Source organism: Chenopodium album, chromosome 17 (assembly GCF_948465745.1).
Source record: "Chenopodium album chromosome 17, dcCheAlbu1.1, whole genome shotgun sequence".
Taxonomy (NCBI): domain Eukaryota; kingdom Viridiplantae; phylum Streptophyta; class Magnoliopsida; order Caryophyllales; family Amaranthaceae; genus Chenopodium; species Chenopodium album.
Genome location: NC_137850.1, coordinates 20,481,843 through 20,498,320, shown reverse-complemented (window position 1 = coordinate 20,498,320; position 16,478 = coordinate 20,481,843). Strand labels below are relative to the sequence as shown.

The 16,478-nt window shown below is 36.2% G+C and overlaps 1 pseudogene; it reads right to left on the bottom strand.

The window, feature by feature from the left end:
• Positions 1–10,798: 10,798 nt before the first annotated feature.
• On the bottom strand, positions 10,799–10,896 carry LOC145590442 (small nucleolar RNA R71; annotated as a pseudogene).
• Between the last annotated feature and the right edge of the window lie 5,582 nt (positions 10,897–16,478).

Genomic DNA, 16,478 nt, shown 5'->3' with positions numbered 1-16,478 from the left:
ATTTGTATACATTGCCTCTATTAAGGTGATGTAGTAAAGACAAGATTTGAAATGGATGGATTTGTTTGATGTGAAATTAATTATTTTAGGACTATAAATAAGAAATAAAATGAAGAAACAATGACCTTACGAAAACACAATAAGTTTAGGAAAAGACTTAATAAAATGTTAGAGAGAGAGAGAGAGAGAGAGAGAGAGAGAGAGAGAGAGAGAGAGAGAGAGAGCACTTAAGAAATCAGAGCAATTAGCTTAGGAATGTGTACTTAGCTTAAGAAACGATTTACTAAAATGATGGATCGCTGAAGCTAATTAATCAATTGAGAGAGAAAGACTACACTTACGAAAGATCACTTGAGAAAGAGAATGAGAAAAAGACTACTTAAGAAACATCACTTGAGATAAACCACTTAAGAAAAAATCACATAAGAATGAATTTATGAGAAATTAGCTTATTAGAAAAAGTTATTAAAAGTTATATATAGAGGGAGGGGGAGAGAGAGAGAGACCACTCAAAAAGTGAGAAATATCACTTAGGAAAGAGAGAGATAGACCACTTAAATAAGAAAGATCGCTTAAGAAAATCAATCAATTAGTTTAGGGGAAAAGAGAGACCACTTAAAAAAAATCACTTAAGAAAATTAGTGTAATTATCTTTGGAGAGAGAAAGACCACTTAAGAAAATTAGTGTAATTATCTTTGGAGAGAGAAAGACCACTTAAGAAATATAGGCAATTAGCTTCGAAAAAAGTTTACTAAAATGCTTAAGAAATAGAAAGAACACTTAAGAAAATTATAGCAATTATATAAAAATACAAATTACCACCTTATCTTATACATCCTTTTGCTAGTACCTATAACAAACTTTTTAAAATTGTCTGTATATTATTCTACACTTTCCAATTATCAATGCCATTAGGAGACCGCGCGCGGAGCCACAACTAGTGTAACCTAAAAATGCATAGCAATTTTAAAGGTTTTTTATATTAGCCACAAAATACTGATACTTTTAGGGTATTTTTGGGCTCGTTTTTTGGTTTAGGTTCAAATAATTTCAATATTTCTCGCCTTTATCTTTCTCTTTTTTTTTTCCTATTTTCTTTATGTGTTTCATAATTTGAGTATTTTTGTAGTTTTTAATAGTTTTTAGATTAATTTCGTAGTTTTAGTTCATAATTGCTCACTTCCCTCATTTTCTAATTTATTTTAGTTTAACATTTTATTTTACTACATTTTAATTTATTATTTTAAGTTCTACCCTCGACCCCTCGTCTTTGTTTTTGGTTGCGGGTGTATTTGGGTCCGTGACCGATTATCAAGCTCGAAGTCAAGTTCAAAGTCCGAGGTTCGAGTTAAATGCACAATGCTCCATGCTCCTAATTATCCTGCTACCTTCTTTACCTACACCACCTCAAATCACTAACCTACACCACACCCAACTCCCCTGCTCCACCTCCAAATAACAACAGCACCAACAACTCCATCTCCTTACCTCCAAAAGTAGCAGTCCAACCACTACAATAAGCGGCGCTGCCCTAGTTCCAACCCCGCAGCTTCTGTTGCTGGCAACACAACCACCAAACCGAGCCATCAGCACGTAGCCGAAACTTTTCCTCCACCATCACTCACCAACCCCAGACTTCCCACCACTCAACACGCAACGCAGCAGCAGCTCCAAACCGCAACAATTGGAGTAGCTAACCACCGCAATCACCTCGTCACCAAGACTGCAAACACCACTAGCCGCCGAATTAACCACCAGCACCTCCAATTCGACCCACACCGGCCAAAGCTTCACAAATTGAGCAACCTGCACCCCAATTAAGCCAATGAATCAGACCCTTTAGAGCGGCCGCTCATTATAAAGAAGCGGACGCTCCTCAATCCTCCAACTTCATCAATTTCAGGCAGAAGTAGGAGCGCTCGCTTCAATGGGTATGAGCGGCCCTCTTATCTTTCACACGGATTGTACGGGTTTAATGAAATTCTGCGGCTGCGATTGATTGAGTTAATCCAACGACCGCGATTTAATGAAGCTTACTGAGGATGATGCTAATTGAAGATGATGAACAGTGATGATGAATGGTGATCTGATGGTTGGATACTTGGATTGGTGAAGATCGAAGAGCAGCGAAGAGAAGCAGGGGGGGCTGGGGGTAGCTAACATTTTAGGATTTTAGTTTCTTTTTCCTTTATTTTTGTTTTTGTTTTTCTTACTTTTCCTTTTCTCTCTCCTTATTACTCCCTCCGTCCTTTAATACAAAGCCTCTTTTGGTTTTTACACGGGAATTAAGAAATTTGTAAATTCTGTAAAATTAATGATTAAAAGTACATATGTGCAAGTGAGTTTAGAGAGAGATAGAGAGAAAGAAAAAGTAGTTGGGAATAATTAAAGAGATAGAGAGAGAACATGTTGGGAATTGATGTTAAAAAGTACAAAAAAGGTAAAGAAATAAAGATGACTATTCATCAAAAAGAAGGTAATAATGTAAAAAAACATACAACCTTTATATAGAAAGAGGCTTGTATTTTGGTTTACCCAAAAAGTAGATGAGGCTTTGTATTAAGGAACGGAGGGAATAGTTTTACTAAATTATACCCATGTGATGCAAGGATTATAAAATATTTGAACTGAAATAGCTTATTTTTATTATTTATTACCCATATACTTATAAATTCAATTATAAAAGATATACAGCTATCATCATAAATTACATGAGTAACAAAATATAAAAATGAGAGCCAATGTGATCTAATCAAACCTTATGCATACCAATTAATATACTCCATATCTAAGAGTTTAAAATACAAAATAAAAATACTTGTAATTTAAAGATCCTAATTTAAATAAATGGAAGCACCTTGTAGAGAATATTTCAAACACCCAACTTTGAGTACCACTATGATTATGCATTCAAGCATGGTGGCGTCTAAAGGGAAAGAAGCTAGAGCAAAAAAATCGCCATCAAGTTTTAGGAACTTGTAAACCGTCCACGGGTGTGAAGGTTACACCCCAATCACGATCACAGGGATCGCTAACTCCATAATGGTCCTCAACAATGACTAGATATTCGGGGATGATGGTACGAATCCAACCTAAAAGAGATTGAACCCGCCTTAGATAGGTCTTTACTTTATTCTTCTCATATCCATGTGCGCTTTTCTATCAACATACAATCATTAAATTAATCCTAAGCATATTTAATGTATGTTGGTTGATTATTAATGCACAAATAAATCTATTATTGGCGATTACTTGAATTAAAATCATATTAGCCTAAAATCAAATTATTAATTATCTTATTAAACGTGATTTCAAGTACAAATTTCCTTTAATCCTGCAAGAAAGGGCGTGATCAAGCAATAACAATAATATCAAGCAACATATAATTATTAATTATAATATTGACACAACAAATCATAATAATAATAATAATAATAATAATAATAATAATAATAATAATAATAATAATAATAATAATAATCTCATCAAAGCATAATAATATTAGCAAGATCCTAGGCATGATACTAACACGATTAATAACAAATCCTAGCATGTCACTAATAATAAAAATCAAAGCTTTGTCCCTAATATGGTACTAGGAACATACATGATATTAGAAATATTAATTAATTCCGTAAACATGATACTAGGAATTAGAAAAATAATATAAGCAAGATTCCTACAGAAATAGAGCAATTGAATTACTCACTTTGATGCCTCGTACCTCTTTCGATTAAAAGAATACACACGTTAGTAACTCCAATGAAATATTAAAGCAAACAATCAAAATAATATTAATTGAAATATAGATTTGGGACCAAACCCTCAGAAATATCAACCTTTCACGTCGAGGTCTAAGGCAACTTGGAGTTTGGCTAGGTGTATTCGAGTCTCGTGAATGAGGAATGATGATCAAAGCAAGAAAAATCAAAGAGATGTGTGTTATGTGGCTAGGCTTAGAAAAATCAAGAGAAAGAAAGAAGGAATAAGTTTTATCTTAGAGGGGGAGAAGAGATGATGATTGTTGGTGATTGAGCTTGTTAATGATTGAAAAGGGGTGATATGACCTCTATTTATAAGGAAAAAAGAAGGGTCAAAGAATTAAGAAAAGATCCGAATTCGAATCGGAATACAATTCTTGCGATAGGCAGCAGTTTTTTGCTGTTTTTGTTTTTATCATAACTTTTGATCTAAAAATCGAAATAAGATAAATAATATGTCGTTGGAAATCTCATGAAATCTACATTCCAACCCAATTAAAATATTTTAAAAAATAAAAGATATGGCTGAAATAGTAGATGGGTGTCAGTTTTGGATAGAGTTTGGTATTTCATTCATATCTTTTTCATTATAGCTCGGAAATAATATTATAATATATCATTGGAAAGATAATTTCAAGGGCTATGTAAAAATCTAAGTTTTGGATAAAAATTATGAGGCACAAAAAAAATATCTAAATATCTTTGAACGTCTTCCAATTCGAATAGAATTAGGACTCAAAAAGAGGAGTTTTATTCAAGTTCAAACTCTTGATCTTTATCTTTGGAAAAGAATAGATTAGAACCTTCTAGAGACTTATAGAATCTCCTTATAAATCCTAATAGTTTTAGAAATATAATTAACACTAATGGACCCTCCACATAATCATTGGGTCCGCACAAAAAACTCGTATTAGGCCCAGTATAGTAATTTAACCATATCTTGCTCGTTATAACTCGGAATTGGGCTTATAATTTATCGTTGGAAAGCTCTTTTCGAGCCTCATCCAACTACATAATTATTGGACCCAAATTATTAACAAAAATAAACTGGTTTGGACGTTTTTAATGAATGATTGTAAAGGACACGAAACGAATTATTTTGAATTAAAACATTTTAGAAAAGGGGAAATTCACGAGACTCTTCAATATTTCACCTTTTCTCGATATTCAATGGCGTGGAAAGTACTCATCAATAGGTTTTGTTTTTGGGGAGACACAATCAGGTGTCTACAGAAACCCCTAATGTGAATGAATTTAGAGAAACATAAGTTTCGAAAACAAAAGTCAAAGTAGTCAATAGGGACGGAGAATGATTCAGAACGTTCTGCGATCCTAAATCATTCTTTTAAATGTCGATACCTGCATACTAGCGTTAGTTTAAACAAATAAAGGAGTTAGAAACGTGTATCTTGCACCGTCGAGCACGTGCCTCTGGATAACATCTTTTGTTGTATCCAATTTGCTTTGTTTGACAACTTCCACAATACTTCGTGAACTCCGTCGAAGGTAACAATGCTTCGCTATCTTCATTTGTAGTGACAATATTCCACACCCTACAGAACATTGTCGAAAGTGATAGTGCCTCACCGCTATTGATGTCGTGGCCGTGATTCCCCGCTGTTGATGTCCACTCGTCTCTAAACAAAAAAGATTTTTTGAGGAATGTTCACTCGTCTCTAAACAAAAGTGCTTTTGTAAGGATGCCTACGCGTCTCCAAGCAAAAGAGCTTTGATGAAAAGAGCTTTGGAAGGGATGTTCACTCGTCTCCGAACAAAAGAGCTTTGAATGTCCACGCGTCTCTGAACAAAAGAGCTTTGATGAAATGTCCACGCGTCTCTGAACAATAGAGCTTTGATGAAATGTCCACGCGTCCTTGAACAAAAGAGCTTTGAATCTTTGTTGAGATTGTTCGGTTAGCTGCGAACAGGAGCTTGGATGTATGGTTGTAAACTGTAAAATCAAAGATTGTCAAAAGACTTTGCTGGTGGTTTTCTTGGGGTTTGTAATACCCCGTATTTTTAAACCGTTTACTAATTATTAATTATGGATTTTTTTCGAAATATTTTATTATATGAAAATATTTATATGATTTTACAAAGATAATTTTATAATTATACTTTATAAAGGTTTTAATCATACGAGTCAAGTTAAATTTTTTCGTAACCAAAAATCGAATTTTAAACCTTTAGTATTATGCCCAAAATCCCGAGTCAAATGCTTATTTTTCGAGTCAAATTTACCCAACTATCACCCATCTTCTTACTCCACAATCAAAGTCCAAGTCAAAGTCTTACTACCACTACCCAACCACCACCTCCTTCCATGGTCAAATTACATTGATGATATGGTTGGAATAGTGTCATTTGGAGCTATAAATAGCCATGGAAGTAAGGCATTCTTACTCCATCTTCCTTCCTCCAAAACTCCCTTCTTTTCCCTCCTCCTTTCTCCTCCATGTTCACCTTCTTTTAGCTTTCATTTTGTGGTCTTGAGCTCCTTCACGAGCACCTCCTCGCTGCCACCTTGCTGCCGCCACCTCCTTCCTTGCTATTTGATGAGTGTCATTTATGGCACTCATTTAGCCTCTTTTAGGATGAATTTTGATTGCTTTTATACCTCTTTTATCTCTTTTTCTTTAGTTTTACTTGTTATTTCTCTAGTTTGTGTTTTCCTTAGTTGTTTTCCCATTTTCTTGCATTTCTTAGTTTATTTTGCCTTTTCTCATTTACTTGTTTGCTTCTCTTTGATTTCAGGAGATTGGTGATGCTCAAGAAACTCAATGGAATTTTCTCGGGGTTTATAAAGCTCAATATGCAAGTCGGTTCTCCCCTTGAAGCTCAAATGTGAAGGACTGCAAAAACTAAGTCTTCAAGGTCGCTCTCTCAAGCTGCGTGGGCATTAAAATCGGTGTTGAACCCACCATGATGACCTTTGGAGACTGCCACTCCCAACATGTATCAAGTAGAGTGCACAGGAGCATCAACAACCGCACGAGGAAGTTCTCCCCTGCTCCTAGGCCCGAGCACGCAGGAGCGTGGCGCGGGCGCGCAGGCCTTGTGTGCGGCCGCGCACCTGCTTTCCCCTATACCGTACCCATTTCTTTGCGGCCGCGCATTGAGAGGAGAGGGCGCGCCTTTAGTGGTTTTTTTTGGACGTCTAACTAACTTCTCCTTTATTAGTTTTACTATATATAGAATTTCTTCATTTTTAGAGGGAAAAAAAAGCATAGAATTGAAGGAGAATTAGATTTTTTATTGGAATTTTAGAGAGAGAAGCTCAAGATTTTGGAAACTTTGTTCTTAGATTTTAGAAAGAGAAACTTGGTAATTAATGATTCCTACATTTTGATCTTCATTCACTTTGATATTGATCAAAGTATTGTAAGAATTCTTTCCTCTTTAATGCAGTTTTAGTGTTTGGTTCTTGATATATTGTTGAATTTCTATAGTTTGTTTGATTTGATTGTTGATATTTCGATTATAATGTTGATGATGAAATTGATGATTAGTTTAGTTATGCTTTTCAATTTTACAATATGTAGTGAGTAGTTCCTTTGCTAGGGAAGTGGTGAAGCATGTATGAGTGATAAGCTATAGCTAATTTGGAGGTTTTTGATTGATTTGATGATGTGATTAAATTGGTTGATGAAATTTGTGCATGTGTTTGATTTGATGAGAAGTAGCTAACCTTGTTTATCAAGCTAGATTGCATAGTAGTTTTCAATAACACGAAAAATTGATTTGGAAGCTATTATTATCATTTGAACTTGTTTTGGGATTTTCCTTTGAAGTCATTTGTAGAGACATCTAGCTTGAACCTAGGTGTAGACACCAAATTGTGTCTCCCCAAAACCAAACCCAGTGATGAATGCTTTTCACGTCGAACCATAATCGAATGAGGTGAAAGTGTGAAAAGTTAAGTGTTGCGGTTAGTTTTTATTAAAATCTTTCTTTCTGTTTTCGAAAACCCACTCTATTTTATAAAAACGTCTAATCCAGTTTAGTTTGGTCCATGATAAGGGTCCAATAATGGTGTATTTGGATGGGGCTTGAAAAGACCTTTCCAACGATATATTATAAGCCCAATTCCGATGAATAATGAGGAAGTTATGGCCAAAATACTAAACTGGGCCCAAACTGGATTTTACCTACGACCCAATGATCATGAGGAGGGTCCAAAGGTTTAATCCTATTCCTAAACTAATTAGGATTGATTAGAATCTTCTATAAGTTTCTAAAATATCTTAATTATCCTTTTTTGAAAAGATAAGATCAAGGAATTTGATTTGAATATAAACTTTCCTTTTTTTAAAACTTTCCTAATTCTATTCGGATTTAAACATGTTCAAAGATAGTCAGATATTATTTTCGTGTCTCATATTTTTTATTCAAATTTTATATGGTTGGATAGATCTTGAAATTATCTTTCTAATGATATATTATAATATTAAATCCGAGCTATAACGAAAAAGATATTAAAGATATACGAAACGCTATCCAAAACTGACACCCTTTCACTATTTCGGCCATATCTTTTTATCTACAAAAGTTTTTAATCTGATTATAATTTCATTAGAAATTAGACTTCAAGAGCTTTCCAACGACATATTATATGACTTATTTGGACTTCTAGATCAAAAGATATGATAAAAACAAAATCCGCAAAAACTGTCTCTATCGCCTGGCGACAGGATAAATTTCTGGCGACAAGGTCGGTTTGTTAGCGACAGAGTGGAGTTTTATTCCTTATCAAATTCTATGATTTTCCGGACTTTTTTCTTATAAATAGAGTCTCAAACCTCCGTTTTTATTCATCATCTCTCATCAACTCTCATCATCAATTCTCTCTATCAACTCTCATTAAGAATTACTTAATTCTTTCTTATTCTTTCTCTCTCTTTCTAAACCACCTTTTTTCAAACACAATATTCCGCATTCACAATATCTTGAAACACCTAGCCAAGTTCGAAGTTGCCTTCGCCCTAGACGTGCAAGGTTTGATAATTTCTGAGGGTTTGGTCCAAATCTAGTCTAAACTTTATTTAAATTGATTTCAATTTAATTCTTTAATTATTCTTTATTGATTTTCATTGAAGTTTACTAACTTGTGTATTTTGTTATTAGAAAGAGGTACGAGGCTTCAAAGTAAGTAGATTAGCTTACTCCCTATTTTATTAACAATGTAGATTGCATGCTTATTATTGTTTAATATTCCTAGTATCATGTTAGGATGCTTTAAATACTTTCTAGTATCATGTTAGGATGTTATTTTATGTTTTCTAGTATCATGTTTAGGGTGCCTTTATTATATCATGTTGTCATGTTAGTACCATGTTAGGTTTAAAGCTTCGATCTTTATTGTTTAGTGACATGCTAGGGTTTGTTATTAATCTTGTTAGTATCATGCCTAGGATCTTGCTATTATATTTAAGCTTTATTATATCATGTTATTATCATCGTTGTTATTGTTTATTGGTTATTATGCTTATGTTGCTTGATTTATTTTATTGTTATTGCTTGATCACACCTTTTATGCTTGTTAAAGGGATTTTTTGTACTTGAAATCACGCTTAATAAGATAATTATTAATTTGGTTTAGGCTAATGTGATTTTAACTCAAGTGATCGCCAATAATAGTTTTATTTATGCATTAATATTCAACCAACATAGATTAAACAGGGTAGGTTCAATATAATGTTTGTATGTTATTCGAAAAACGCACATGAATACGAGCAGAACAAAGTAGAGGCCTATTTTATAGGGCGGGTCCTTTCTTTTGTAGATTGGATTCGTACCCTCATCCCCGGACCCTGTTTGGTTCAAGACCTTATGGAGTTGATGGTCCTTTTGGATTGTCTTTTGGGTTTACAAGTTCCTAAAACTTGTTGGCGACTCTTTTTGCTCTTTGTCTTTCCCTTTGGAACGCCACCGTACTTTAGTGTATGATCACAGTGGGGTTCAAGTTTGGGGTATCATAGTGCTTGAAATATTCCCTACACTAGGAAATAGCTCTTTAAGTAATTTTGATTGCAAATATCGTTTTCCCTCGCATTGCTTGATTGATCAAATTCCCAACAAATTAGCAAGTTTATCGTGAGTGCATGTGGATCCTAAATCCCTAGTGCTTTGATATTGATTTCTATTTGTTAGCTTTGATTGAGTTGATTTGCTAGCTTAGACCAACCCAATTGTTTAAGATTTTTAATTAGCTTAACTAGAGACTTTAGCTTATACCGTATTCCCTTGGGTTCGACCCGGACTTACCCCTATACTTAGGGTTGGGTTTGGTTATAAATTTGGTTTTGATCGGGGATACATAGAAATCAACGATCTAGGTTTTCCTCAGGTCGAAAATGGCGCCGTTGTAGGGGAATGGCATGGTTATTTGCTATTGTTGGTTGAGTCTATTCCATTTTATTTGAAAAACACAAAAAGATTTTCTTTCTTTTAGGCTACATTTGTAATCGTGCTATTGATATTTTCCTTTGAGATTTACATGCGTAGGGCACGAGATCGAAATTTAGTGCCATTTGATCCGAAAATTGAGAGGACCATAACAAGGTTAAGGGTTGCTAATCGTTCCTCAAGCTCAATTCCCTCAAGAGAGGAAATCCGTCAAGAAGAAAAAGAAGAACGAGAAAACATGGGTGCTAATTTGAGAGTAGCATTGAAGGAGTTGGGAACTCCGGGAGCCTACAGGTTTGAAAGAGGAATTGATCCTCCCACGACACCGACAAATGACTTTGAGATAAGACCGGCAATGATTACTTTGATAGAGAGGCGTCAATTTAGTGGAGCCAAACATATGAGTCCCCTCAACCATCTTAAGGAGTTTGAGTAATATTTCAATACCATCAAGGTGAATGGGGTTACTCAAGAGTTCATTCGACTTAAACTTTTCCCTTTCTCTCTAATTGGACGTTCTCTAGAGTGGTTGGACAAAGAGGTGAAGCCAAACTCTTTGAGAACATGGGATGAAGTGAATAAGAAGTTTCTATCTCGGTTCTATCCACAAAAGAAGACGGCCGAAGCAAGAGCTCTCATTCAAAGCTTCAAGCAAAAGCCAAATGAAAGTCTTTATGAGGCATGGGATAGGTATAAGGAATACCAAAGAGAGTGCCCATACCATGGGATTCCCACCTATCAAATCATCCAAATCTTCTATGGAGGTCTAAGCCCCCAAGGAAAGTCTTGCTTAGATGCCGGTGCCGGAGGCCCTATCATAAACAAAACGGAGGATGAAGTGGTGGATTTATTTAAAGATGTGGTAAGGTATCACATGGATTGGCAAGAAGGTGAGAGAGAGTCGACAAGCAAAAGCGGTTCTACGGTGTATTCAATCGACCATTTTAATGCCATCAACAATTTGTCCTCACAAATCTCAAACTTGGGAAAGGAGATGACCTTGATTAAAGCAAAGCTAGAGAGTGCTTCATCACAAGCACCAATTCTTCCCTCCCATAATATGGGGAGAGGTACATCTTCTAACTCTAATCCTCCTTCTACTTCGAATAATATGCCAAATGGATGTGTGCTTTGTGATGTATGTGGGTTCATATGACCATGATGCTTCTAATTGCCCACATGCATTTGATAATTGTGATGATGTTGATAATAACGATTGTGAACAAGTGAACTTTGTTTCAAATAACAACAATGGACAAAGATTTGATGGACCAAGTAACTTTGGGAATAGAAATTCTCACTAACAAGGGAACTTTGATAATTATAACCAAAATGGTGGTTATAGGAACCAAGGAAATCAAAATTTCTGAGGTAACTATAATAATCAAGGCTATAATAATCAAAGTCAAGGTAGAGGGTATGGAAACCAAAGCCAAAACCAAGGCTATGGTAACCAATACCAAAATAATGGCCAAAATCAAAACTAGGTTATTTGGAGCAACCAAAACCGGGGAAAGTTTCAAAACAACAATTAAAGGGGACCCCCACCCGGATTTGCTCCAAGAACTCAAGGTAATGGTGAGAATTCCTATGCTCAACCTTCATCTTCTAGAACTACCTTGGAAGAAATCATCGAGAACCAAACTAAGATTTTAAACACTTACATGTCGGTAAGTGATAAAAAGTTCAATGAGTTGATGACACACAACAAGATGCATGAAACACAAATCACCCAATTAGCGAACACCTTGAAAGAGAGTCTGAATGCTAGCCCTTCTTCTTTACCCTATCAAGGAGTTGATCCTAAGACACCCCTGTATTCTATCACCACAAGGAGTGGTAAAGTGCTTAAAGAGAGAGTTTCTAGGAAGAGTGAGGAGGGTGAGAAGGTTAGTGATTCAAGTGAGAAGAAAGAGCTTGATGTGTCAAAGAAGGTGAGCAAAGAAGCCCAAGAGGAAGAGAAGAATGATGAAAAAGTGCATGAGGATGTGATCATACCCAAACTTCCATATCCCCAAAAGTTTTTGAGAAACAAAATTGATTAAAAATTTGGGAGATTTCTTAATATGCTTAAGGAAGTTCATCTTTCAACCCCTTTCACCGAAGCCATGACACAAATGCCAAGATATTCTAAGTTCCTTAAGGAAATATTGAGTGGCAAGAGAGAGTGTAATGAGATTGACTCGGTAAAGGTTGGAAAGTGTTGTAGTTCTTTGATTCATAATGATTTACCTAAGAAAATGAAAGATCCGGGTAATTTTTCAATCCCTTGCAAAATCAATGGAAAATTGTTTTTAAATGCTCTTTGCGATCTTGGTGCTAGTGTGAGCATAATGCCTTATTCGATCTTTAGGAAGCTTAAGCTAGGTGAGCTTCTTCCAACCAACATGACCTTACAATTGGGCGATCGATCTATTAAGTTTCCGAAGGAAAGAGTTGACGATGTCCCCCTCAAGATAGGTGAGTTTACAATTCTAGTTGACTTCATTGTCACTGCTAAAATTCGGCTAAATTGCGACCGTTTTTCTACGACCGTCTGAAAAACGGTCGCAAAATATGAAATTTGCGACCGTTTTTTATGCGATCGCAATATTACGACTTCTTTGACAACGGTCGCAAATTTGCGACTGTTTTGCGGCCGTTTTTAGCCTTTTAGACGGTCGCTAGGATGTTTGAACAATTAAAAATAATTCTAAATTAAAATAAATCATCTGCGACCGTCAAAGACGATCGTAAATGTCATAATCTGTGACCGTCAAAGACGGTCGTAAATTCATAATCTGCGACCGTCAAAGAGACGGTCTTAATTGTCATAATCTGCGACCGTCAAAGACGGTCGTAAAATTCATAATCTGCCACCGTCAACGACGGTTGCAAAAAGCTTTTTTTTATAAAAAAAATTCGGGTATAAATGCCACCCATCTCACCCCAACCCTAATTTACTAACCCTCACGCCGCTCCTCTTTCTCTTTCCTCTCCTTTCTTCTTTTTCTTTCCTCTCTCCTCTGAATCTCTGATTCCTTTCCTCTCTTCTTTCTCTTTCCTCTCCTTCCTTTCTCTTTCCTCATCCTCCATCTCTTTCCTAAGAATTGAAGAATCAGAAGTTGATAAATTTGCTGCTCGTGTGAAATATTTTTCCTCTACGCTTCTCATTCAAGCTTTGGCTCAAATCGGAAGCTTCGCTTGTGGTGTTGATGCCGGCGCTTGCTCTCTCCTCCGCGCTGCTCGTCACGACTGCACACTCGAGCCACCTTCACGACCTCCACCGTCATAAGAACGAACCTAAAACAAGTCAAGGTTTTCTAGATCTGATATTTAAATTAGGTAGATTGTAGATCTACTTTTATTGTTTCTAATTATTTCTGATTATGTACAATTGTTATATTGTAATTTTAGTTTATAAAATTTGAAAATTTTTCATTATTGTTTCATTTCGAATTTATGGGTGATATTTTGTATTTTGTTTAATTGTTTCATTTTGAATTTATGGGTAATTTTCTGTATCTTGTATAATTGTTTTATTTCAAATTTTGTGGGTTTTTTTTCCAATTTTTGATAATTTTGTGGCCGGTGGTGGTGGGTAAGGGTGGTTTTGGGTGGGCGGTGTTTGGTGGGTAAAGGTAGTTTCGGGTGAGAGGCAGTTGGTGGTTGTGGGTTGAGGGTTTTTTCGGGTGATAGGCAGTTGGTGGTTGTGTGTTGAGGTTGTTTCGGGTGAGAGCCGGTGGGTTGAGGTGAAGTGGCGGTGGTGGCTGTTTGGGTGGGCGGCGATGGTGGGTTAGTGTTTTTTAGGGTGGTGGTGGTGGTTTGGGTGGGAAGTGATGGTGGTGGGTAGTAAGGTTGGGTACAGTTGGTTTGGGTGGTGGGATAACTGGCTGCGGGGTACAGGATGTGGGTGGGTTTTTTTCTTTTTTTTTTTGTTTTTTTAAAACTTTTTAGCGACCGCCTTTGGCCGTCGTTAATTCTCAAAATTGCGACTGCTTATAAAAACGGTCGTAAAATTTAATATTTGTGACCGTTTCCCTTGCGGTCGTTGAAAATATTAAAAACGGTCGCAATAAATCTGCGACCGTTAAACGGTCGTAATTTTTTTTTTTCGACCAAGGAAATAACGACCACCCCTTTACGACCGTTGACAGTCGCAATTATGAATTGCGGCCGTTTTTGCTATTTTTTGCGACCGTTAGAGGCAGTCGCAAAAACCTTAATTTTTAGTAGTGTGTGCTTAAGATAGCAGAAGATAACAACATACCTATCATCTTAGGGAAACCTTTCTTAGCTACTTCGGGAGCTTTGATTGATGTGAAGGGTGGCCTTATTACTTTGCGGTTTGGTAACAATAAGGCTAGTTTTGAGCTTAAGTAGATGCATGAATCTTTGTCTTTTGTGAAGAGAATTATGTGTATCAATTCACCTCACTCCAATGATAATGTATGCATGTTTGTTTCTTCAACTAACAATGTTTTTGAAGTTTGTGATGATATGCCTTCAAGTGTTGAAAGCAAGAAGGTTAGTGAAGACAGCATGGAGCCTTCAAAGCTTGTGGATGAGGAGGTGATTAATATACCTCATGGTTTGAGCTCTACCCGAGAGAGGATAAGGTTTACTCCAAATGTGTTGATGGTGAGAAGCCGTCCACTACAAGGAGCAAGAAAACAAAGAAGAAAAAGAGAGCTTTCATGAAGAAGAAAATGAAGTTGAAGCAAAGTAAACTTGATTCGGAATTTTCAACAAAAGAGAATACAGCCAACAATAATGTGAAGTTGCCAAGAAATGATAAGAAGTTTGTTTCCTCTACCACTTTGGACAAAGTGGTGTTCTTTGACCCTCCATGATTTGGAGGAAGGGTCGAGCTTAGGACCCTATGCAAGCGCTTCCCGGGAGGCAACCCAGTTTTCTAACTTTTTCTTTTAATTCTATCTTTCTTAGTTTTCTTTAAATTGATTTTATTTATTTCACTTGTTTTGTGTTTGGATTAATAGGTTATTTTTCATGGGAGATCGGACCCCTCAAACAAGCATGAGCACAATGGGAAGGAGTTTCGTACGTGATAAATTATGAGAGTATGCTCAATTTTATTGAATATCGAGTTAAAAGGGTAAGGTAATCAAAGAGGTAAGATTTGGAAAAATTGTGCTTAAATGTGAAGAAAATTTGTGCTTGGTAGGTTCATTATGGTGCTCTCATTATTTGGGATATTGAACCCACTTCCAAGAGGTTTAGAAATTGATGTGTTTAGTGGGTTCAATATTCCCGGGATGATAAAGATGCATAGAGCCCATATTTGAACGCACCAAGACAAGAATAAAGCAAAGAAGATGAGCAACAGGGGCGCGGGCACGCAGGGCTCGTGCGCAGGGTGCCCAGCCGCGACTATTTCTTCTTCTTTCTCCTTTCTTTCCCTCATTTCTTACTTACCCTCACCCTCGTTCGCACCTATCTCTTCTCCTCAACGAAACCCTAACCTCCCAAATTTCGAATTTCATCACTCAAATCCTAATAATTCCTCACAAAAACACCAAATTCTTGCTCAATTTTCATCAATTTCACCAACTTTCATACTACTTTCCTCCATTTCATCTTCTCCATTCTCTTTCCTCTATTGAAGAGCAATTTGGGTATTTTAGTTTTGGTGGATTTTGGAGCTTAAAACTTCATCAAATTTGCTTCTTGTATGGTATAATCATCTTCTCTACCTTTATTTTACATTATTACATCAATTTGTAGCAAGAACTTGATTATGCATACTTGTGAATAGTAGTAGTATTGTTTTGGTTGAATATGATGATTGTTTGAGTAATTTGGTTTATTATATGTGTTGTTTGTTGATTGTGCCTTAGATTGTGTTGTTGATTGTATAGCTTGATTGTGAAATTTGGTGGTTCTTTGTGGAAGATTGAAATTTGGTATTAATGGTAGTAAGTTGGTGATTGAAGTGGTGGTTTGTTTGAATCAAGTGGTGTGGTAGTGTTGTGGTTATTTGTGATTGTGGTGGATTGTGGAAGTTGTGATTGAATTTTGGTTGTGAACTTTGTGAAGCAAACATGTCAAAAATCATGAAAGCCCTCACCTCCAAAAAGAGAAAAACCCAAGTTACAATTGAAGAACCTTCTCCCACAAATTCCCCTTCATCTCAAACACAACAAAACAATGACCCTCTACCATTGCCTAAAACACAATTTGCCAACCCAAGCCACAAACCTTTTTGGACCGACTTCAAAAAACGAACCATAAAGCCCTCACGGCACTATCATTGAGAGAGTATGATCAAGTTGGGAATCGATGAGGACTTATGGGTTTTGTTCGACAATCTT